This window comes from Arvicanthis niloticus, chromosome 1 (genome assembly GCF_011762505.2).
Source record: "Arvicanthis niloticus isolate mArvNil1 chromosome 1, mArvNil1.pat.X, whole genome shotgun sequence".
Classification (NCBI taxonomy): domain Eukaryota; kingdom Metazoa; phylum Chordata; class Mammalia; order Rodentia; family Muridae; genus Arvicanthis; species Arvicanthis niloticus.
The window spans coordinates 7,902,310-7,927,638 of record NC_047658.1 but is presented as its reverse complement, the minus strand read 5'-3'; the positions used below and the strand labels follow the sequence as shown (position 1 = coordinate 7,927,638).

Genomic DNA, 25,329 nt, shown 5'->3' with positions numbered 1-25,329 from the left:
CCCTGGGTTGTTCTCTGACCTTTGTATGTATATCATGGCATGCACATGCACACACAATGAATAAGTGTGAAGTATATCTTAAAAGATACAGTCAACGTAACCATCTACCTGTACTTATTTTATGAACTCTATGAAATGCGGTGACTCGTGAAATCAAAACTGATGTTAGATTTGGGGGCTAAGATGTAGTACTGCTCAGTGTCGACCTCCAGTGAGGAGCTGAGGCGTGGTTATGGGCGCTCAGGACCTTGATCCACAGCCCTGGCCTCAAGGGACTGCATGTCTATGCCAATATAGCCATCATCATTGCAGAAGTCCCCTTGGGATGAATTATCAGTGCTCCCCAGACCTTGCCGGTTTGTCTTTCTAAAACCCAAATTGCTGAGAATCCCAAAATGTGTGTGGCTCATAATCAATTCCATGTCAGGGTCAACCCACAACTCGTTATCCTTGCTGTTACCATTAGAGCTCAGACCTCACCACTGGTAGTGTCATTACGGAAAGGCAAGTGATAATCACACAGAGATACTGTCACACACCCACTCAGTGGCTCAAAAACAGGGAGAATACAGGGTCCCTGTGTAGCCTTGTAGAGACACAAGCCTTTTCCCTACAGGGCTACAGGGAGTCTGACCTATATGTAAGTGGGGTGTCTTGGGATGTGTGGGCAGCAAGATCTCCTTGTAGCGTCCACCACGGTAAAGCAGGTGATGGTATGGGAAGAGCAGCTCCCACCTAGACTCAGAGAGGCTTGCAGCCTGCTTGGGGGTGTGAGGAAGAGTCTAAGGTGAGGTTTGGGCCCAACTGCCCGGTGACTAGTGAGGGTATTGAGTTGGGCTACATGTTGTATGACACTCTCTCTGGGAAACGTGAATAGATGTCACCTTGCCCTAGATAGGGAACCAATGACAAACTGCCAAAGGATACCATCAAAGTCCAACTTAATGAGCCAGTGAGTTTTATTGAGGTCACTTACAGAAGTAAGTATGGGTGGGGGATTACTTACAGGAGCTCGTTGTGCAACTTGTAAGCAGCTCTACAAATCAGAAAGTGTCTCTTTCAGGCAGCTTGTTGATTCGCTGATTTGCAGCTTCCAGGCAGTTTGGTTACTTTCTGTCTCTTTCATGTGGCTTGTCTTGTCTGACAGTGTCTTACAGTTCTTACTGTTTATATAACCTTGAGAGAGGTACCTACTGAATCTGGTCGGTTTCTGGGACTTCCTGAAGCTCTTGAGTTACTTGCTTCCTGATCTTAAGGAGCTTCTAGGAAAAAGGAAATGTTTCATCTCCCTTTAGAACATCCTGGCTTTATCCCTTGGTATGGTGGCTCATAACTTTAATCTCAGCACTCAAGAGGCAGAGACAGACCATCTCTGTGAGTTCTGGACCACCCTAGACTACACAGTTCTGAGCTAACCAGGACTACATAGAGAGACTCTGTCTCACACAAACACACACACACAATCCTGAGTCATAATGAGCCCGCCTCCGAGGTGGGATGCTTTATCTCAGAAGAAATGGCTATATAGCACTGCACCAGTGCAGAGCCTTGTAAAGCAATGCAGAAGGAGATGTGAATATCCAGGCACACAGTTCTAGGCTGGTTGGATAGCTATGAGAAATGGCAAGGTGGCAGGAACATGTGGTTCTTGAGTGAACAGGAGAGGCCGAGGCAGGAAGAAACCCAGGGTCCTCAATAAAATGTAGGGCTGAAAACCAGGGACCCAGGCTCATCACTGGAGGAGGGATGTAACCAGAGAGAACAGTTGCCCAGAGGGAACATGAAGAGAGGCAGAAAAGGCAAGGAAATGGGGGCAGTGGAGAGGGAGGAGGACAGAGGAACTGAACCCCTGAAGCCGAGGCCGTATGAGGAGCTAGAAGGATACAGAGCTGGCCTCTAGATTCTGATGGGAGGTACAGGTGACATAAATGCATCAGGTAAATGTGTAGCCCTAAACATTTATGTGTCCCTCTGATGCTTAGGCCATGTGTAGGTCCCATGTAGGGACATATAGTAACCATGGGCTACAAACATTTTAAATGGCTGTCTCTCAGGTTGGGGGAGTTTAGCACTCTTGGGAAGTACCCTTGGAATGAGCTATTCAACCCTGCAGTGTGGCATATGAGGTCTACGCATCTGACCTCCAGTTGCCAGCAGATGTTAGGAAGTGCGATCATTGGGAAGGATGCCTGACTATCTGGATGCTCCTCAGATTAAACTCCTGGCTGCCTGCTGTTGGACAGGCCCAGCATGCTGTCCCCATTGGTAGCCCCCTGGAGCTATGAGAAGCTCCTTACATAGCCTTAGCTTCAGGGGTCCAGTTCCTGAGGTGACAACAGAAGCACTCTGTGTGTTTAGCAAGGAGCTGCTGTAAGAGTCTGATTCTAACCCCTACCATCTGGGTAAGCAGTCACCGTAGCCATGTGGGGTAACTGGCATATTTAACTAGAAAGACAATACAGAGTACCTAGAGAGAGCAGAGGTAGGGGATCTTCTTCTAGAACGGGGTGGAAACAAGACAGCCTCAGGAGGTGTTTCTGAAGTATCAGTCATTGGTCTTCATCTTGAAGGTAGATAGGAACCCGCACACTGGCAGGCTGGGGCCCTGTTGTTTGTGGTAGAATGTCTCCCTTGCTTACCCAGCAGGAATATCATTGCGTTCTAGGTGTGCTGACTCCTACAATTTTCTCAAATGTGGGAACTCAGCTGCATCTTCTCTAGATAAACCAAAACAAAAGGCCTGAGGTGGGAAGGTGTTGGCTGTAGAAGAGAAGCCAACAGCCATTTCAGTGTCATGAGCAAAGGCAACAAGGTTGGCCACAGTGGGCCCAGTGAGCTGTCCTAAATTTGGATGTCTTTCCACTACCCCTGGGAGTCACAGAAGGATATTTGTTTAGAGGAAGGACTTGGCTAGTTTCTTTTGTTTTCTTTGAGGTGGAGTCTTGCTATGTAGCCCTGGCTGGCCTTGAACTCTTGATCCCCTTGCTTCAGCTTCCACAGTCTGGGACTATAGTCTCATGGAAGGGTTGCAAGGAGTGAAGTGGTTTGGTTTTGAATTCCTCTGTGCACGGTCAAGGCTTAGCATCCCAGCGCCCTTCTCTAGAAAAGCCAGGCTTGTGGTCAGAGGCTGCCCTACCTGCAGGATTCAAAGTCATTTTCTGCACGGGAGAAGGTGCCCCAGTTCTAGATTCAGTTCTAGGAGAAAGCGGCTTGTTGGTCACTCTAGGTCATGGGAGGCCCACAAAACAGGTCACTGCAGCTCTGACGTTCCTCAGAAAAGTCTTAGGCTGCCATGACTCATGACTCTGTCCTCTCAGAGCCAAGGCTCCCTCCCGCTCTCCATATGGGTGTCCTCATTTTCTCTCAGGCCCCGAGCTGCTACCTGCTCCTACAGCATCTCCCTGTTTCCTTCACAGGATGTCAACCAAGTGTGCCTTTCTTGGTAGGTAGGTCAGGAGGGGTTCCCTCGTTGCCATTCTCTCCCGAATGTGGTTTCCTTGTGGGCCCAGAGAGTATGCTGGGTGCCGGTGCTGCTGTCACTGAGCAAGGGCCCTCTTTAGCCTACCTGTGGATGGTGGCAGATTCCCTGGGTGTGGAAAGTCCCAGTTTCCCCCTTTGCCCTAGTTGCCACACTACTGCATACTGCTGGGTAAGTGAGCAGCCTTGCTGTCCCTTTCTATACTGTGGCACAGCTGCCAATCCTCAGGAGAATGGGCTTCCCTTCAGAACATGCAGCCATGACATATAGAGCTTGGAAGTCCTCACAGCTGTATGTACTGCCTCCATGGCTGAGGTGCTGGCAGAGACCCATAAACAGGTGGTCTCCATCAAGCCTGACTTTGCTGCCACTGTGCTGTGGGCAGCCACTCAGTCCTCCAGCACACATGAAGGCATTTTTTTTTATATTATGCTAGTACTTGGTATTGGAACTAGGCAAGCATTTTACCACTGAGCCACACCCCAGCCCCTCACTGGGGGATTCTAGGCAGGGGCTCTACCACTGAGCCAGGCCCCCAGCCTCTCACTGGGGGATTCTAAGCAAGCACTCTTTTTCTGAGCTGCACCCTCAGCCTTCTGTTTACTTCTGTTGAGACAGCCTACATGATGTGAGAGCAGGCTTGCAATCTGGTTTTACAGGTGGGGAACTGACATGCAGGTAAGTCAAGTCCCTTGCCTGTGCTATACATTCACAGTAGATGTAAATGGAGTTGGAATTGGGCTCCAGCCTGCCTGGCCCTGTAGCCAGAGCCCATGTACTCAGCATTTTTTATCATTATGTACTCTGTTTCCTTCAGCTCTTACCATAATTGCTCAGTGGATTTGTATATTACCTGTCTGCCAGTCAGCCAGTAAACTCCTGTCTTTTGGTGTTTCAAGGTGGAGGTCTCATCAGTTAGCACAGGCTAGCCTCCCAGTCCTCCCAATAGCCACCACAGCTCTATTGCAGTCCTGTTTATTGCTGCATCCCCAACTCTAGAACGGTACTTGCTGCACAACAGCCCCGTAAGGAACCTTTGCTGAGGAATTGAACAGAGTCACCAGTGAGGAGTGTGGGGAGCTGGGTCCCTCAGACAGTGCTGCCAGGAATGGAAAGTAAAGCATCCGTGCAAAACCACATGGACAGTTCCATAAAAACTAAGTACACAGCTGTCGTATGACCCAGCCAGTGAACTCTTAGGCACTTAGCCCAGAGAAATAAAACCTATATGCACACAGAAATCTGCCTACCATTGTTCATAAAAAGCTTTGCTCCTTACCACATCTGGAAACAGCCCCAGTATCCAGGTAAACAAAGCAGTGGCGTGTCTGTGCTGCGTCGTAGTCCTCGGCAGAGAGAGCTGTGGGGTGTCAGTTGGCTGAAGGAGCCGTTGGGGGACAGTGCTGAGTAAAGAGAGCTGTACTGTGAGTCCAGTGTGCAGCACTTGAACATGAAAGACTACAGAGCTGACCATAGACATAACTGACACAGCTAGGAGTAGGTGCTGGCTGGAGGTGGTCAGGGCCAGAAGCAAAGAGGGATCTTTGCAGTGATGAAGTCTTCCAGAACAGGGGACAGGTGAAACCCAGGGGCTCACTGATTGAAGGTCACCCACACCCTCTCTGTTCCTGTCAGGGTGCAGTGAGTACATAAACGTGCACACGATAAGCTTGTAGAGAAACACACACATACTCTCTCTCGTACACCACGTATAGAAACATGGACAATGGAGTGGCAAGAGAGCTCAGCAGGTAATGTCCTAGTCAGCCAACTTCAGTCTCTAGAACCCACGTACAGATGGAAGGAAGGAGAGAACCAGCCACACAGTCCTCTTGTGGCTCCACACACACTCACCATGGTGCCTGTGCAACTCTGCCACACAAATTAAAATGTCTAAGAAGAAGAGCTGAATATGGTGTAATCTTAGCAGGATGGGGAGTGCCCAGTCCTTGGAAGGACTATGGCCAGGTGATTAAAGCTGGCAAGACAGGAGAGTAACCACAATTCAAGGGTAACTCGGGCTCTGCCAGGGAGTTGGGACAACATGGGCTGTAGAGTGTAAGACTCTTGTCTTAGAAAATAAAGAAAAAAAAGTCTGAGTAAAATCAATAGTTATGAGTAAAACCATTTGGTTATGATACTGTTCTAGAGCTATGCCCAGTGTTAGCATTTACAAACTAGGTTTAGTAATTTTTTCTATTATGTCTCATAATCCCATGTGAATCTACAGTAATCTCAATAAAGATGTTATTTGATGAGATTAATTGGCTCCCTGCATACCCAGGCTTGGAACAGTCAGGTGGCAGTCGTTAACTTATCACTGTTCTTGTAACTTCATAGAATCAGTTGGTGCAAAGTGTTCTTTTGTGTCTTTATGTGAAATGTAGACTACTGTCTTGCTCGAGTTCCCTAATAAGAGACTCTAAATACAAATCTGTTACATAAAAATAAAGGAAAATGCACAATCTAAAAAAAAAAATTCATTTGAAAAGTTACTAGTGATTCATGGTGATATGTACCTGTAAGCATTTGGGAGGCAGACATAGGAATGTCAGGAGTTGAAGGTTATCCTGAGCTACACATTGAGTTGGTGGCCTGCCTGGGCTACGTGAGACTGTCTCAGAAAGAAAAAAGTTGCCAGTGGTGCTGGCATAGTGGAACATGTCTGTAACCTTAGTACTGAGCAGGGATGGGGCTGAGAAGGGAGGATCTGGAGTTCTAGGCCAGCCTCGGCTACACAGGGAAACATTGTCTCCAAACCTAGGAAGCTTGCAGTGAGACAGAGACAGAAAGAGTGGAAGGCCGTGGCCAAGAAGCCAAGAGCCAACCTTCAGGCCTGGAGGGAGCTGGCCAGATTTTGCATCTCTTAATGGTTCTAGCAGCTGAACAGAGATTGGGGACTAAGAATCAGTGTGAGAGAACAGCAGCCAAGGATGTTGAAAGTCACCTCACCATCCAGAGAGTAGGAGGAGGACAGTAGACCAGCCCTCAAATGACAGAGTCAGGGTGACTGCTAGGGTCCCAGCTGCTGGCTCACCCTCTTGTTTGTTCACACACTTAGTAGAAAAGGGAGGGAGGGAGGGAACAATTGACTCTAAGCACAGGAAAGCCTCCCTGGCTCCAACCTCTTCATCTTGTAGAAATAGGTTTGTCATCTCCCCTGGGCCTCCACAAGGCTCCCAAACAGTTGCCTGCAAGGCATCCTCAGCCAGAGTTACAGTTGTAGACATGTTAAAACTCATCGAATACCACTGGTTATGGTGGTCCAAATAAGATGGCCCCATAGACTCTGGCATTTGAATCCTTGGTCCCAGTTAGTGGTACTGTTTGGGGAGGCCTTACTGGAGGAAGTGCATTACCAGGGCTAGGCTTTAGAGTTTAAAGACTCTGCCGTTTGGAGTTTGCTCCCTCTATTTCCTGCTTGTGTACAAGATGTGAGCTCTCAGCTGTTCCTACTGCCATGTCTGATGCGTGCTCACACTTCCCTGCTGTGATAGCCATGGACTCTTACCCTCGGGAACCATAAGCCCAAACTAAGCCCTTCCTTCTATAAGTTGCCTTGGTTGTGGTGTTTGATCAAAGCAGTACAAAAGTAGCTAATGTACTGGATATAGTGGCTCACACCTGTAATTCCTACACTTCAGAGGCTGAGGCAGGAGGATCAGTGACTCAACATCCTCTTCAGCTACCTACGAAGTTCCAGGCTAAAAAGAAAGGAAAAGGGGGAAGGGGTGAGTGTGTGTGTGTGTGTATGTGTGTGTGTGTGTGTGAGAGAGAGAGAGAGAGAGAGAGAGAGAGAGAGAGAGAGGGAGAGAGAGAGCCCACACACAAATCATCAAATATATTCTAAAAACTTATAGTTTACAGCATGTAACTATATTTCTGGGATTAAATACATGGCTACACACTGTCAAATAACAATAGTAATGAAATAGCCATGTGCCTGGCACTCTCTGCTAAGTGCTTTCCAAATCCATGTGACAAGCTGTGACTCAGTGCTTTACAGTCAAATCACAGGAGCAGGTCGCCCAACTGCTTACAGATTGGCCCTGGGCAGGCTGAGTTCAGAGAGACCTTCCCTTTGTTTTCCACTCCTCGCCAATGCCCTTTCACCAGATGAGATGATGCGGAGCTGGGAGCCTTGGGAGGTCCACGCGCCGAGGTCCTCGGGCCATGTGCCATCTCAGAGCTCACAGCAGTGGCCCAGATCCTCAAATGCAACCTTTGATGCAGGAACAGAGCAGCTGCAGGAAAGCCAGCCAGCCTCTCATCCTCAGCCCCAGCTGCTCGGGATGAGCCCCCTGCTGCTATCGGGAGCAGCAGAACACAGGGACCTGCTGCAAGGCAGCTGTTGTGAGGATAGGAAGGATGCAGTAGGCCACTCTGCTGGGACTTCCCCGAACCCCCGCATACACAGGACCTCACTGAGTGCTGTTCTGTGCCCTCCGAGTTGGGGACACTCCACCTGAGAGCTGCAAGCCATCTCTTTACACAGGAATGGATTCACCTTCCTGTTCCTACTGCTGCTGCCCACTCCTCTCTTGTATAGATTTTCCTTTAATAATCAAAAAATAACTGGCTGGCTGCGGGTAGTGACACATGTCTGTAATCCTAGTATTCAGGGGCCCAAGGCAGCAGAATCACAAGCCCAGCCTGGACTATGTAACAAGACCTGCCTTAGAAAAACAGAGCAAAGACAGCTGGCTAACATGCAAATCTACATTGAGATTCTTGTGCTTGAAACACACTGGCACCATCTGGCCAAACAGGAAAGCCATTTCATACGTCGTACAAGTCCAGAGGTAGGCAGTACCAGAGTGGATATAATCAGCCACTCAACATGTGTGTCACAGATGCCAGCTCTCAACCTTGGCTTCCTCCTCATATCCCTAGGTCCCAGAATGTCTTCTGGTGACATCTAGGGCCACGTGCTTTTTTGTCTATAGGCATTGAGAGAGATCACATTGAACAGACCCTTCCCCCGTGAGCTATAATCCCTTTCAGGCTACAATTGGTCCAGCTTAGGTCATGTGTTCTTGCCAATCAGCCAGTCAGATCAGAGAGGAGCCACTCACTGTTGCCTTTGACCAATTGGAGTACCTCTTTCAGGAGCTGAGGAAGTGGGAATTGACCAGGCATCTCAATGCCCACCACAGGATAGAGAGGCCTCTCTGCTCTGTTCCTTCCTGGAGCTCACACGTTCACAGACCCAATGGTTTGGTGGCTTTTGAGAATAAAGCAGGTGGTTTTCCTTTGAAAAAGTCCAGAGTCCTGTGTCTTTTTCTCCTGCACACCTCCTTCACCCTCACATCCCCACAGGGAGAGAAACAAACTAGTGTCATGAATAGCTGGTCTGCTGCTAGAAGAACTACCTTCACCTCATACTGGGTCGATTTTGTTCCTTTATTTTCTCTATCCCTCCATCCACTGCTACCTCTTTTCAAAGTGTCAGTGTATGGCTGTGGCTGTGGACCTATTCTTGCAGAATATATCTTGAAGTTTCAGTAAAGAAGCAGCTTTTAACTGGGTGTGGTGGTGCACACCTTTAATCCCAGCACTTGGGAGGCAGATGCAGGTAGATCTCTGTGAGTTTGAGGCCAGCCTGGACTACCTAAGAAACCCTGACTCCTAACAAAAAAAATGTACCAGCTTCCAGAAACAGCCTCGGGTGTGTGTTTTCTGTCTCTTACGGTTTTCATAAAACATCTTATTTTGAGAGTTAGCCACATTGTTATGCTCCAGCAGTGATAGTCCAACTGTCCCCTGGTGTCTGGCCACAGCTCATGTTTCTGGTCCCCTAGTATGAGGTACCATATTATACCAGATCCACACCTCAGCAGAAAGTGCTTCAGAGAGTGTCTGTGCCCCTATGAATTTGTGAGACTCAATTCAGGGTCTGCCTTGGGCAGCAAATGGTGGGCTGGTGTAAGAGAGGGCATTCCTTCTTGTTCCACCCAAGCTCCTCCCCATACTTCTCGCTGATCATAGGTCTGGTTTCTAAGTTTTCTTTTTGTATGCTTTTGTGGTGCTGCGACTCAAACCCAGTGTCCAATACATACAAGACAACTGTTCTTTACTGCTGAGCCACACCCCCATCCCATCACTGGGATGCTGTACCACTGAACCACTCCTCTGGCCTACATTTGCTTCTTACCATTCTGCTTCCTCTGTACCAGACAGCTGATGGGTGTAAAATGTGGTCTGGAGATGTGCTTGTTTCTCTGTTCGTTTGCTGTGCAGGGGATCAGACATGCTGATAAATAAGTGCTCTACCACAACGTTTTTAAGATTTGTTCTTTATCATTTTTATTAATGTATATGGGTATGTGTCTTTATGTGCATGTGTGCAGAGGCCAGAAGAGAGTGTCAGATCCCCAGGAGCTGGAGCTGGAGGTAGGTGGCTGTGAGCTGCCGGATGTGGGTGCTGGTCACCAAACTGCAAGTGCTCTTAACACAGAGCCATCTCCATGGGTAGTCTGGTCAGTACCAGGTATCTCTTTGCAAAGAAATGAGAGGACACACTCGGGAAGGGAAGTTCTGAAGTCAGTGATCTGAATTAGAGTCCTAATTCAGCATGTAGCATAGCAAATAGGTGAACACTCTCTAAGTCACAGAGCTTCTGTGTCTATAAAATAGAACTAGCAATAGTATCTATATGGTTTGGTCCCTGGTGTCATGTCCTCCTATATTCATGTGGCAGGAAGGGATGGGGACCATGGAGCAGGAGGCTGTGGGGAAGCAACTAGGACTGCCTACTTGTAGGCAACCTACTTTTAATAAACGTTCAACCTCTCCCTCTCCTCCAGCCCACCAGCCAGCAGAGGTAGTGGAAGAGAAAAGTCATTAGGATGTGGGCAAGCGGACCTGCTCAGCAATAGTTCTATGGAGGCGAGCTCCGTCTTCTTTGTCAGCAGTTCAGTCCTGCAGCAAACACCAAGTACCACTTAGGAGCTGCAGAGCCGTCCTCTCGGCAGGCAGGCACAAACTGGCAGCTACTCTCCAGTCCTTCCAGCAAGCAGACTCCAAGCAGCTGTAGTTCAGTCCTGACAAAACTGCCAGGCTCACCTGAGGTGCCACAGGAACCTCTCCAGCAGTCCTTAGGGGAGTTTCTCTCAGTGGCGGTATTATCACAAGTTGAGCTCCACACTGCTATGTAAGGTGAACCATACTAGCAAGATGGAGCAAACCAAGGCTCGGGTGCTTGTCCACCACTGTCTGTCGGTCATACTTATACTCTTTCATACTCGTTCTTTCACGTGTTTGCTTTAGCAAGACACTCTGCCCCAGCAAACCATCATTTGATAGAACTTTCCAAAGCACAAGAAGTGTCCGCTTCACCTCCCTCTTACTCTCTCATCAGAAGCCCCCTCTCTTCCACAAGCCTTTTTGTCCTCGGGGTTGGCAGGTGAACAAAAAAGAGGGGTTGGAATGCTTTGGGGAGCCAGTGAGTGTTTGCTCTGCACTAGGAAGTGAACTCCACCTTCCACTCAGATCTGGCTCCAGGGTGTCCCCAAGCCACAGACAAAGCCACCTTTGGTTATGGTCCAAAGTGGGGAATCTTAGCCATTAAGACATTCTTAGACAGCGGGCAGAATCTGAACCCAGCTCTGTCTCTTACATCAATGTAACCTTACGCAAGTTACTTTGATTCTCTTGTGTCCGATCCTGTTGTGTAAAAGGGGATAGCAGTAATTCTCTAGGAGGGTAGCGCTGATCAAATGAGCCAACATAGGAACAGTGCTCAGAGCAGGGCCTGGTGGAGAACAGGCCTCGTCCACATACTGGCTGGGATCGTCTCCTCCAGTCCTCAAACGGCCTTGATGAGGAGGGTCACACAGTAGATGTGATTGTCCCATGGCTGGTGTATCTACCGGAAGACAGAAACCCCAGGTAAAGGCGAAGCTTAGGAGCCAAATCAGCAACTGTCCCTGGACAGAAGATGTCTGGTGGATGTCTAGACAGAGAATAATAGTGGGGACAGCATCTGAGCGCCTAGGGACACATTCCTGTCATCCAGCGCTCAGATGGGTGGGCAAGGGGTGTACAACATTCATCCCAGCACTCAAGAGGGAAAGCAGGTGAATCTGTGAGTTCGAGGCTAGCCTAGTCCATAGAGTGAACTTCAGGCCCGCCAGGGCTACATAATGAGACCCTGTCTCAGAAAAAAGAAAAAAATAAAGTGTATGTGGGGGTGGGGGTGGGGCACACAGAACAGAAGCATTCAAATTCAGAAGGCTGAAAGGGAAATGCTGGGCGTGGCTACTCCTTTTTACTAAGAAAGCAGTCTTTGGCACAGAAGACTTCCCCTCCCCCTACCAGACTTCCCTTTACCTTTGTAGTAACTGGAATTCACCCTCCAGAGCTGCTCTCTGGCTATGCATCCTCTGACCCAGCCCACTGCAAACTTGTCTCAAGGGAGAGTGAGTCTGAGTGTACCCACCTGCCATAGTGTCCTAGGGGACAGTGTTAGCAGCCTCCATCCCCACTCTGTAGACCCAGGTTGTGGTTCAAGAAGGGAAATAAAGACAGACATCAGTGCCCCCTATCGCCTCACCTGCAGTGGGAGTGACACTGCCTGCCCTGGGGTCTGCTGGGATCCAGAGGGGAAGAAGATTAAAACATGCCCCCTCTCTGGAGTGACTCAAGGAGGAGAGGTTCAGTTTAAAGCCAACCCTAGCTGTATAGTGAGAGCAGGGAAAGAGAAGTGGAGGCTGGGCTGGAGGGTGCTTTAAGAGCTTGGTGCACTTGTAAAAAAATCCACGTTAGGTTAGAAACATTTGTAACTCGAGGTTAGGGGGTTTCTACCTGCACCCCACCCTTGCAAGTGATGTGCGTGCACACACGCGTGCAAATAGTCATATACTTCCAGAGGCAGAGGCAGGAAGATCTCTGGGAGTTCGAGGCCAGTCTGAAATACATAGGGAGTTCCAAGACTGCCAGTTTCCAGAGCCCTGTCTTGAAAAAAGGAAGAGGAGGAGAAAGAAAAGAAAAACAAAACAAACGGCAAAGGAAAGAGAAGAAAAGGGGAGAGGAAATGGAAGGGAAAGGAAAGATTAAAGCATTTTGGGAAATCTGTGAACGTATAATGGAGCACACAGCTCTGCTTCCAGAATGTCTGTCCCAGCCTTTCTCTGAGCATGTGTGTATTCTTTGCTGCTGCAGGAATGTTTATCATCAGCGGATGCAGGGCCGAGTTCCCCTTACTCCGCAAGCCTTTAGGGCCAGTGCTATGTTCTTTGTTTTGTTCCCCTTTATAATCAATGCCATTAATCTTTTTTATCATCTCTAGTTACTTCTTTGGGATCAATTCCCAGAAGTAGCAATACTAGTTCAGAGGGTAAAAACATTTTTACTTTTAAATTGGTTGCCAAATTGCCTGGAGAAAGGTTTCTCTGTCTGTGTCTGTGTGTGTGTGTGTGTGTGTGTGTGTGTGTGTGTGTGTGTGTGTGTGTGTGTGTGTGCTTTGTTTAAAAGGCACTGGAGGGCCCCATTCCTGTGGGCCACCATTGCACTGGCCTTCTGGGAGCCTGTGCCTCTAGCTCCTTCCACCTGGCCTGAGGCAGCAGCCCCTGCAGCATTGCCCCAGGGCAGGATGGAACAGTGAACAGAACAGCCAGCTCTCACCATCTGCTGGCCAAACCAGTGAGCATGAGAGGATACTGTAACCCTTCCAGAGCCTTCTGTAGTGCTGTTGCAGGCGCAGGACTGGCATTCATGTTCCTGCCATCTTGTTATCCCCTGTGATCTGTGCCCACCTCCCTTCCTCTGTCCCCAGATAACCTGTGGTTAGTTGCTCTGAGACTGCATCTGTGGGCACAGGCCACATCTCCTGGCCCTTCCTACCTTAGAAGAAGTGCTCTTTCCCCAACAGGTGTGTTTTCACACACACCCTGCCCGTGGCTGGAGGGCAGGTGATTGCTTCTAAGGGAGAGAAAGGATTACAGGCCAAGTGGACTGTCTAGCGTGGTTCACAAGTGTACAACCCCCTAGTCAGAATAGGTCATCTGCAGACTCACAAAACAAATCCACAGGTCTCCGAAGACAATGCTCTTATGGCTGAAATGTTGAAATACATTTATAGACTTTTAAAAATTAGGGGTTGGAGAGGAGGCTCAGCAGTTAAGGGCCCTTACTAGCTTAGGTCTAGAAGACCAACTCAGGTTCAGATCCAAGGACCCATGTCAGGCTGTTCACAACTACCTGGAACTCTAGTTCTAGGAGATCTGAACCCCTCTTGTACCCATAAACCCATGCAGGCGCGTGCGCGCACGCGCGCACACACACACACACACACAAATAAAAATAAATACATTTAAAAAAAATCACATATCTAACAAGGCCTGGCTATTAGAGCTCTGTAGACCAGGCTGGCAACAAACTCGACAGAGATCTGCCTGCCTCTGCTTCCCAAGTGCTGGGATTAAAGGCGTGCGCCACCACCAGCTTAGTGAGTTATTTTTTAAAAACGGGGATGAGTAGTATTCAGGGACATCAGGAGAGTGACATTATTAAGCTATATTATATGCATATATGAAGTTGTACGTATATGTGTGTGTGAAGATGGAACCACTCAGAAAAATTAGATATCTAAGACAAGTATATTCGACATTGTTTAGAGCTAGAAATACAATTTAGTTGTCTGTGCTCGCTGAGTATGGAGCTTATACCGTCTTCAAACGGAATAGCCAAGATGACCTTGTCCTCCTGACCCAGATGCCTCCAGCTTCCAAGTGCTGGGATTACAGTCTGCATCCTCACACTCAGCTTGTACACTGTTACTTCCCGCCCGGAAGGAACCACTGCCAGCTTTCTAGACCTTTCCCCTGTGTTGCCCTAAATTGGAGAGAAGGGAGGTAAATGGCCACAACAATTTTAGCATTAATTTTAATATGATGATTTTTTTTTTAAATACAAAAGATAATATACCATTCTTTTGAGCTCCATATTGGCTTTTGGTTTTTATTTTGTTTCTTTTACTTCAGTCGCTGGTCATAGTAACTAATTTTTTTTTTTTTTTGAAAGGTTCTATTTCTGGATAAGTGTGAGTCAAGTAAGCCTCCTGTAAGCCACAGACAGAGGGGGTCGGTCCTGCTGCAGTGCTGCTTTGCGGGACAGAATATGCATATATGTATGCATGCGTGTGTCATGGAACCCAGAGATCAAATTCAGGTGTCTTCCCCCATTGCTCTCCACTTTTTTTTTTTTTTTTTTTTTTTTTTTTAAAGGCAGGCCCCTCTCAGAATCTGGAGCTCACCCTTTAGGCTAGACTAAACAGGCTAGCATGCCCCTGGGATCTGTCTGCCTCTGCCTGGTATTGCTGGTGAATGCCGCCATGCCTAGCTTTTCTGTGAATCCTGGGAATTCAGACTCAGACCTTCATACTCGCAGAGCAGGCACTTCTTCACCCACCAAGCCCTCTCTCTTCAGCCTTTCCCTCCTCCCAGGCCTGCTACCCTGACCTTGGCACCATCATGGGAGCCAGAGATAGAACAGTGAGTGGCCAATGTCTTAAAGGCCTGTGGATGTCTCTCGCTCCTCCCCCACATTCGATGTATTGTCAGTTCAGCATCACAATTGCTTAAGCAAACATTTCTCACTGAGCTGTATCCCCAGGGGTGGAAAGATGGCTTAGCAGCTAAAAAGCTGGTGGACCCAGGTTCAGTTCCCAGAATCCTGAAGCAGTTTACAGACATTGCAAGCTTCCAAAGGATATAAATACATCTTTAAAAAAAAAAAAAAGTTACCAGTACCAGTGCCATTTACTGTGCAAAGTACCTATGGGAACCTTCTTGCTGGGTGCACTAGCAAGGACACATGTGACACTGTAGATTTCCATGGTACTTAGTGGGGCTGCAGTTTGATCCCAGGCAGGCTGATTACCAGAGCCTGAACATTGCTGCCAGTCATCAGAGATTGAGGGCAGGCATTTATCGGGCTGTATTCATGGTCATGATTATGATGGCTGTGGATTTGATGTGCCAAGGTTCGAGTCCCATTTGAACCTTTGGTCTCACTGTGGTCTTCAGTAGGTGGCTTGCTGCTTTGAGCCTCGGAGCTCTTCTCTGTAAAGCGGGGGGAAGTGCCATGTAGTGACATGTAGAATCAGCAGGGTATAAAGACAGTTTTGTTGGGGAGAAACGGGAAGTAAGAGAAGGGAGAGATTGGTGGGGTTTGGTATAGAGACACCCTTGCTGTGTGGAGCAGGCTGCAGCTGAGGCCCCAGCTCAACAGAAGTAGGGGGTACGTTTCTCCCACTTGTGACATCTGGTACCATCAAAATGCGCTGCACTGCTGACAGGTCACAGAGCTGACCCTGAAGTCAGCAAACCCAGGTCTTCCCCCTTTCTGCGAGCCATCTCTGATGCTTTCCCTATTTTGAGGGAATTTTGCTTGAGTGTTCCCTTGACAGTAGATAGAGGCTTGAGCCCAGGGCTTGGTGTCCTGTGCTGTGACAAGGATGTGGCAGTGAGGGATCAGGGAGCAGTTAGGATGAGACATTACCATTGTGGCAGAATGCTACCTAGGGTGTATCCTGCACCACACCCCATTCTCCCCCTTCCCTCCCTGCAGAAGCCTTTCTCATCGCTTCCCTGGGGTCTCTCTAATACCTATCCCCAGTGTCCTCCCAGCCCCCCAGCCATCCTCAGGTGAAGACATGGAGAGTCAGAGACTCTCCAGCCCAGCCCTCCTCCCAACCCCCCAGGAACAGGATGCGGCTTGAACAGCTGTTCTTTTACAAGGATTCCCTGGCTGTGTTTAATCAAGATTGTCAAATATTGATTTAATCTCCAGGCCCAACAGATGTGATCCTAGCAGGTTTCGGTGGCAATTAGCTGGAATTAGCTTGCAAGTCAGGCTCCATGCTGACAGGACGCCATCTTCTGCCCAGGAGCCTAGCTTGGCCACAGGAGCAAGCCTTCTAGGGGGACCCCCTAAGTGTTTATCTGTGGGGTTGGCCTGGCTATAGCCCATGGGAATCACCTGCCCCTTACAATGATAGTGGAAATGAGAGGCAGCAGCCATGGACCCCTGTGTTATAGCTTGCCAGTGAGCTGATGACACCCACAGGCAGCCTGGAACAGAGGCCACATCCCCCATCATATAGTCACCCCAAAAGGCCCTTCCTCCTGTCTTTGAGGCATGGCTCTAGCGTATCCTTCCCCTTTCTAGGACTTGGCTGTTGCTTCTGGGTGGGCCCATTCCTAAACTCACATGCCAGGAAGCATATCGTTCCAATTGTGCATTTCAGAGTCTCATTTACTTTCCAGAGAGTGGGACTGTGCCCAGATTGGAACAAGATGTTCATGCCACATGTGCTTTGGGGGAGCTGTGACACCTTCCCTCGACCATCTGGTCCCACAGGTGCGTCAGGGGCTACCTCCCCACCAGGCTCTGGGCTCCTGGGAAAGAGGACTTGCAGCAGCAAGGAGCCATCACAAGGCCTCGTTTGATTTGCTTAGTATACATTAGTGCATCACCGGGCAGGGAGCCTGCTGAGCCTTGACTTCCGCAGACATAGGACTCTGCTCAGACTTACGCCCTATCATCTTCTCCATTTTACAGATGAGAAACTGAAGTATAGAAAGGCTCCTTTGTGTATGCAAAGTCTAGCTAGTTTGGTGGCAGGCAGAATGAAGCCTGGGTGGTCTCTGCTTCAGTCCTCAATGCTATGGCTGCTGTGCAGGGGAAACCTCCAAGATCTGGTGGCGAGGATTCTCAAGGCATTGACTCGTTTGCTTGTTTGTTTTGTTTTTCCTCTCTCTTCCTTTATGGTCACATGATCACACAAGCCCCTAACCTATATGCACTCAATTATACAAGAGAACAAAGTCAAAACAAGGGTGACGTGGTAGTGTGAGCCTTTGAGTGAGCTCAGCCTCTGCATGGCGGACCTGAGGACTCTGCCCAAGAGCAAGGCTGACACAGGGACTGCCCAACTGTGGAGCGAGTGAGTCTGCAGACTTTGGTGTGTTTTGTAATAGGGTCTGACGTGTAGCTCAGGCTGGCATCCAACTCATGATCCTCTGGCCTCCCCCTGACAGGTGCTGAGGTCACAGGCATGTACCACCGCACCTGGACCATCAGCTTTAAGACAAGGGGAGCACCCACTCCTCCCTCCCAGACTCGTCCTGTGGATCAAACAGGTTCATGCATAAAGCCCTTGCCATGTGCTTAGCATGCCGTAAGCACACACTCAGGCTGTAAGCACGCATTCGGCATGCACTCTCATCCCCCAGCTTTGGGCTCCTGAGCATCTTGTATCATCCCTCCTCTACTCTGTCTCACTTTTGCTACAAGTGCTTTGTCCTTCCTGGATCAAGGAATTCACTCAGCCTGGCCTCTGCTCCCAGGCATCTGGCTGTCGTGGCTCTTCTGTACAAAGCATGCAGAATGACAGCAGCGTGAACACCCGTGCACCTGCCTTGACATGCTATGGTATAAAAATAAAATAGAGTGCATGCCAAGAATTTCAATATATAATTTTCATTTACTATTCCTCTTTCCCAAGGGAGAAGAATCATGCCTATTAAACACCCTTAAAGGCAGGGCAGGTCACCAGGGCCAGGTTGAGTACTGTAGATGCACACTGCCCTTTCCAATTGGAAACATGACTCCTCTGGCTTTTTTGGTACTGAATACAAAACATAGCTTTTCATGGTCAAGGCCTGGATCAGTAGGGTGAGGTTAATGGGCTGTCTTTGCCTCGACACTTCCTAATAAGATTTCCAATGTGTCCGTCCTCTTAGCTCCTGGGGATACGGTAGCATGGTTTCTGGTATTTCTCAAACTTCAATTGAGATCGGGGACAGCCAGGAAGAAGCCCCGTGCTTCTTAGTGGTTCACCTGGACCCACTAAGCTGTTGCTGTCTTTTCCAGAGTCTGTGTGTCAGTCATGTGTTCCCACAGCTCACTTTTTCTTTGGAGCAGAGTAGTCAGAGGTAGGAACCAGACTGTCAGGGTTTGGATCCTAGCTGCGCTACCTGCCAAGCTGCGGGGCTTGGTCATGTCACTGTCCTTGCCCATTTAATGAGTTGGGCATGGTGGATGTCCCTGCTGTGTGGGGTTGTTGTTGCATACAGGTTAGTACGGTCTAACATGGAAGCCTGAACCTGGTGCATAGGCAGGAAATATCTGGCTTTGTCTTGTTGTTAGCCCATCATCCCTTTCCTTCCCCAAGAGCATGCAATAAGAAGCATATGAGACCCGTATTCCCAGCACCTGGTGGACTCAGTCATCTGGAGCCCTGAGAGCTCCGTGGAGGTGGCAGGAAGAGGACAGCAGGCCAGCAACAACTGGAGGACAGAGGAAGCAGGTGGACCAGGCTTTCAGCAGCTCTGCTTCCCGGAGCATCTCCTGCAGAGGTCTCCAGAGTCCTTTATCCCAGTAATTGTACCACATATGACCCTCAGCAGTATCCATCCCCAATGTTGTGGTTTGAATCTGAAGCACACTCCACAGAATTGTGTATTTGAACTTTTGGTCCCCACCAAGTAGCACTGCCTTGGGAGATAATAGAAGCTTTTGGATGTGGGGCTAGCTGGCAGATTTAGGGCCACAGGCTGAGCTAGAGGAGTACAGGTCAGCTCCTGTTCCACCTGAGCTCTCCACCATGATGCAGTGAACTCTCTCAAAGCACAAGCCTGTCTTTCTCCCAAGTTGTTTTTCTTGGGTGCTCTATCAGAGCAATAAGGAAAAGAGCCTAGACTGCCTGGTACTTGCAGGTCATACTGTTACTGAGCCTGTTACACATGCCCTCCTGACTGCCCTAGCCATGCCCCCATAACCTTGTCAGAAACACTGTATGCCCCCAGATGCAGGTACTGTCTTTGGGCTTGCTGCCCAACCCCTCCCTCCCCCATGCTGCTGCATACTGGAATCAGTTGTTCAGCTTACCTTTAGGGGGAGAAGGGGTACATTGACTAAAATGGTGGGTTTCACGTGTTCAGAGCTGGTACAGTGAATGCATCAGTCATGTGACTGGGACAGGTTGACTATGTGAACACATTTTAGTGCTTGCTTGTTCTGTTTGAGACAGAAGCTCACTGTGTAGGCAATCTAGCTTTAAACTTACAATCCTCCTGCCTCCGCCAGTGAAAGCACAAGGGCTAAGGTGACATCACTGAGCTCTGTCCTCTGTCTGAGGACACAAGGAGAATCTGAACTGTAGTAGGAAGAACACCACGGCTGAAGCTAGCTGTCCACAGAGAAGTCACTGCTTCTGAGGCCAGGCCTGTGGGTCCAGGGAGGATTGGACTGCTGTGGAGAATCTTCAGGGCTTGAGTGGAGGACTGAAGAAAGAGGAGTAGGGAGGGCCTATAGGAAGGCTTATACGGGCAGTCCCAGCCTCAGCCATGGGTGGGGAGGAGGGGCGTGCCTTTCAACTCAGATGCAGCAGAAGTAGGTAGGCAGCTGCCCTCTGTGCTGAGTTCTCTGGTGACCCACCCCATCTGCATCAGTGCTGTCTGTATAAGTTGGCCCATGGAGTGGAGTGTTGTTCCTGAGCAGGAGGCTTTAAGGGTCATGGCGTGTTTTAGCCACTCCTCTTTCCTCTGACCTTGGGCCGTCATCCCAAGCAAAGCTGCTTTGTGCTGGAAGCCAAGGTGACATGAGCAGAGCCATCAGCCAGCCTGTGACAGATCTCTCATATATGTGAGTACCCTGCCGCATATCTGGGATCATTCGTTACTGCAACGAAGCTTAGCCCATCCTAACTATCCCTCGCAGGGACAGAGATCGGAAGGGTTTTATCTGCAGTGTGAGTGAGTTGTTCCCAGTGACATCGTAAACAGCTGAACAAGAAAATGGTTGGATCTAGAAGCATTTGTCTGTCTCTTCCCACAGGGGAAGATGGAAGCCGCAGAGTCCGGCATGTTGCCTGTGGTTGCAGGAAAGGTTGGGGCTCACCAGATCAGGGATAAAAGAGCTGGGCTCAGACATCCTTGCCTTGGGCACATTGCTTCATCCGTCTGCTCCTGTGTGCTCGACTGTAAAATGGGGGTGGTAATGGAAGCCTCTCTGTGGAGTTGTGAGGCTTAGCAAATAGCAGTTAACAGACGACAGGTGCTTAGAAAGGAACCTGGCCCACAGGAAGATGGCAGTCCCCACAGCTGCCGCTGCACATGCTGCTTCTGTACATGTAAGTGTTTGTTCTAAGACTGAAGCCTTTAGTGGTGAGAGGTGGAATGGAACCGGTTTCATGCCCAGCTTGATTTGGAGCCTCAGATTCTAACTCTTAGCTTCCTTCTTTCACAGATCATCCTCCTTTCTCAGCCAAAAGATAGCTGCAGTTTGCAGCTCTAGCATTCTGGACAAAGACCTCACTGGTGTTAGTGGACCAGACTGGGTACATGGTTTGTGCTTGCAAAGGATAGAACCACTGTGGGCAGGCAAGTGGCAGAGTCCCACAAAGGAAGTTTGGCCTGCTACTGGGGAAGAGTGGGATGCATTTCATGTGGGATGTTTTGTGTCTTTCCTGAGCTTGCTGAAGACACTATAGCCCACAGAGGACCCCCCCCTTCTGCTAGACCACCCTAAGATTTGAAGGCCTCATTGGGAACATTCACTCCACTTGAGCCCCCAGACTTCACAAGTAGCAGCCTGGGAACATAGGCTAACCACTGATTATCTGCTCTTCTAACAGAGCCCCCAAAGCTCCACTGGCCCACAGGCAGTCAGGACAACCACAGTATGATTCTGTCACTCCCTGATTTCCTTGCAACTGGAATGGCCACATGACCTCATTCTAGCCAATGATATGGAAGGATTAAGGTCAAAGGGATGCTCTAGGGAAGTCTCCTATCTGCCCGAGTCTTGGGGGTTCAGTATGAAGCAAGGCCCACCAGCTTCTGACCGTGAAACAACAAAAGCTGTAAGCCAGCAGCATGCTGTACCTGCAGCAGAAAAGAATGAGACACATCTAATTTCATGGCCCTTTTCTCAAACCAGGACTAGAGCCACCATCCCTGGGCCGCTTCTTAGAAAATAATTACATCTTCATTGCCACCTTTGGATAGAGTCTGGTCACATGCTGTCTTAAGGTTTTATTGCTATGAAGAGACACTGTGACCAAGGCAACTCTAATAAAGAACAAAATTTGTCCCCAATTGGGGCTTGCTTACAGTTTCAGAGGTTTAGTCCATTATCATGGCAGGAAGCATGACAGCATGCAGGCCGACATGGTGGTGGAGATGAAGCCAAGAGTTCTACATCATGATCAAGCAGGTGGCAAGGAGAGACTGTGTCACACTGGGCATAGCTTAAGCATATGAGACCTCAAAGTCTGCCTCCCCAGTGGCACATTTTCTCCAACAAGGCCATGCCTTCTAACACTGTTCCTTCCTATGGACCAAGCATTCAAACACATGAGTCTATGGGGCCCATACCTATTAAAACCACCACATTCCACTCCCTGGCCCCCATAGGCTTGTAGCCATAACATAATGCAAAATGTATTTAATCCAACTTCAAATGGCCCATTGTCTATCACAGTCTTAACAATGTTTAAAAGTCCAAAGTTCAAAGTCTCTTCTGAAATTCATGCAATCCCTTAACTCTAATCCCTTATGAGATCAAAATCAAAAAACAGATCACATACCTTCATGCAATCCCTTAACTCTAATCCCTTATGAGATCAAAATCAAAAAACAGATCACATACCTCCACATAAATGGCAATTATACAATATACATTACCATTCCAAAAGGCATCATAGTGAGAAAATACTGGACCAAAACAATCTGAAAACCAACTCCAAACTCTTCATCTCCATGTCTGATGTCAAAGCTCTCCGCAGATCTCCAGCTTCCTTCAGCTTTGTTGACTGCAGCACACGTCTCCCTTTCTTGGGCTGGTTCCACTCCCAGTTAGCAGCTCTCCCTGGCGGGTATCCTACTGCTCTGGCATCTCCAACAACTTGAGGTCTCCAAGGCAACCCAGGCTTTACCTTCACGGCTTCATGCAGTGGCCTCTCTAGGCCTCCATGCAGGGACACTCCTGCCACACACCTGGCCTCAGCACCTTTCCTTAGTCATGGAGGGAGATTCCATAACCCCTTTCTTCTATTCTTGGTTCTAAAGCCAGAACTATGTGGCCAAAACTGCCAAGTTCTACTGTTTGCCGGGACTGGAACATGACCTCCTTGTTAAGTTACATCTTCACCAGCTTTCTGGTTTTGATGGTTAACTTTATTGCCTAAGCTTGGCTGTTCTGGAACATGCTCTATATACCAGGCTGACCTTGAACTAAGAGATCTGCTGCCTCTCTCTTCCTGAGTGCTGGGATTAAAAGCATGTGCCACCACATCCAGACCCAAGCTTTTCTTTAATTCCCTTTCACAAAGTGAAAGCTTAGCTTAGTGGAATCTTGCCCCAAGGTCTCTACTCCCTTAATTCCATTTAATAACCCTTAACACAGGATTTAGCTCCATTCCACTTCCTGGTGCCCCTTTAATCATTGAACCATACATTTTGTATTTTTTCTTGCTTAGCTTGCTCCATTATATCAAACTCTCTTTATAAGAATGAACCACAGATCAGAGTCTATACTAGGTTGTTTTGAGATTTCCTTTGCTATTATAATTCATCTAAATCTCTTTACCTTAGCCTTTGGTAGACTCTTTGAACAAGGGCAAAAAAAAAAAAAAAAAAAAAAAAAGCAGCCACATTCCTCACCAAAATATCACATGAATGTTCTTTAGGCATACTAAAATTCTCCTCTAAAACCTCTTGAGCCATCCCCCTTCCCACTTCCCCCCCCCCCCCCCCCAGTTCAAATCACCCTTAGCACCACTGTCTTCCATGCTCCTACTAGGATGGCCCAATAAGCCCCACTTAACATATCCCACTACTTTCCTATTCCAAAGTCCCAAAATCTACAGTTCTCCAAACAAAAACATGGTCAGGCCTATCACAACAAATACCCCACTCCACAAATACCAAGATACACCATGGCCAAGGCAACTCTTGTAAATGACAACATTTAATTGGAGCTAGCTTACAACTTCAGAGGTTTAGTCCATGATCATCGAGGCAGGAACCATGATAGCATCCAAGCCTATCTGGTGCTAGAGATAGAACCAAAAGTTCTACATCTTGATCTAGCAGGCGGCAAGGAGAGACTGTGTGTCACACCTCAAAACCTGCCCCCACGGTGACACACTTTTTCTGACAAGGTCATATTTCCTAATACTGCCTCCCTCTGTGGGCCAAGCATTCAAACACCTGAGTCTGTGGGGCCATACATATTCAAACCAGCACACTTTCCACCCAGTGGGACCTGCTGACTCTTAGCCATTGATTGCCCTTCTCTTCTGCCTTTGCTGACTCTGGGGCTGCCCAGCCTTTCCCAACTCAGACTTCCCCAGCTGTGTTCTTGGTATGTGGTCCACAGAAGCTTGGTAATCTCACTCAGACACAGTCAGTGAGGAACTCACAGAACTACTGGAAGCCCAGAGGAGCAAGCATGGATAAGGACCAGGGGAGCACCAGCCAGAGGGAACCAGAGGAAAAGCTAAGCCAGTGTCCCTGCTACTGAGTGACACTCTGTAGGCCCAGGTATACTATGGTTTGAGATGCACTACTTTCTCTCCCCCAAATTCAGTGGACCCTGCCCTGTTTTCATAATAGGGGTGGGGGACAAAGTCTCTCCAAAGCTTCCTGGAAGAATGAGAGTACAAATGAAGTCCAGAATGCTTGCAAACAGAAATCAGCAGGGGAAGTTTCCATTTTTGTAGCATCATATTGGCACTTAAACCTTGAAAATGAATGAATGAGTGAGTGAGTGAGTGAGTGAATGAGTGAATGAGTGAATGAGTGAATGAGTGAATGAATGAATGTTTCCTGTTGCCAGGAAGGACTTGGCACTATGTAACCAAGGACATCCTTGAACTTCATATTCTCACTGCCTCTGCTACTCAGGGCTAGGATTGATGTGTGTCACTATGCCCATGTGACACTTAAAATGTTTCAGATTTTCGAAGTTTTGGATGCTCAGCCTGGAAGGACAATGGTGATGAAGAAGCAGGAATTTCCCCACTTCACAGTGAGATTGGGATGCTGTCAGTCACTGGCACGGCACACCCCAGTTGGAGCCTAGCCATTTAATTCTGAGGCATACACCATGCTTCTCTCCTAACTGGATTCCCTATTGGGAAGACCTAGGAGGTTTGGGGGTTTTGTTGTCTGTTTGTTTGGAGTTTGTTTGTTTGTTTGTTTGTTTGTTTTGTATAGGACACACCGAACATACTCCAGAGGCTGTGGGAACCACTCAGCTCAGAACTGCACTGGGGAGATGTGTGCAGAGCTGCAGGCCTGTAGAACATCTGTGTGTGTTTGCAGCAAGGTTCGATTAGAAGTGTCCACAGAACTAGAAGCCAAATAACATCGGGAGAGCATATCTGGCAGGAGGTGCACACCACAGCAAGCCAGGTTCCCTGCTGAGTCACTAGTTGTCGCACACAGCCCCAGTGTGCTGACATCAGAGGAAAAAAAATCCGCCTTTGAGCAGTATGGGGGCCACACAACTCTCCACTAAGACAGCTCTGCACCAGCCATCCTGGAAAGCATCCTGTGTTCCTGAACTAATGGTTTAATAGTAGAGTCAGTCCATAAGTGGATATGAACATCTCCATCTGTGGGACCTACCAGTCACCAGAGGCTGCAACCCAGCTTCCCTACCCATGTCCAGCTCACCTTTTACTTTGTGGATACATATTGCAGTTTCTCAGTAATGCTCCTGTCTTGGGGTTTCTGTAGCTGTGATGAAGAACACAATGACCAAACAACTTGGGGAGGAAAGGGTTTATTTCATTCACAGTTAACAGTTCATTACCAAAACCGGTGAGGGCAGGAACT

At 48.5% G+C, this 25,329-nt stretch overlaps 1 protein-coding gene across 6 annotated transcripts in view; it reads left to right on the top strand.

Annotated features, from left to right (window-relative positions):
- Positions 1-25,329, top strand: part of Sipa1l3 (signal induced proliferation associated 1 like 3) — a 202,876-nt gene that overhangs the window by 92,961 nt on the left and 84,586 nt on the right. Inside the window, exon 1 of one of the 6 annotated variants that reach the window (XM_076931179.1) lies at positions 17,545-20,128. The exons of the other annotated variants lie outside the window; for them this stretch is intronic. The gene's annotated coding sequence lies outside the window, so the exon portion shown is untranslated. Of the gene's footprint in view, positions 1-17,544; positions 20,129-25,329 lie in introns of those variants that run through there. 6 annotated transcript variants of the gene reach the window in all.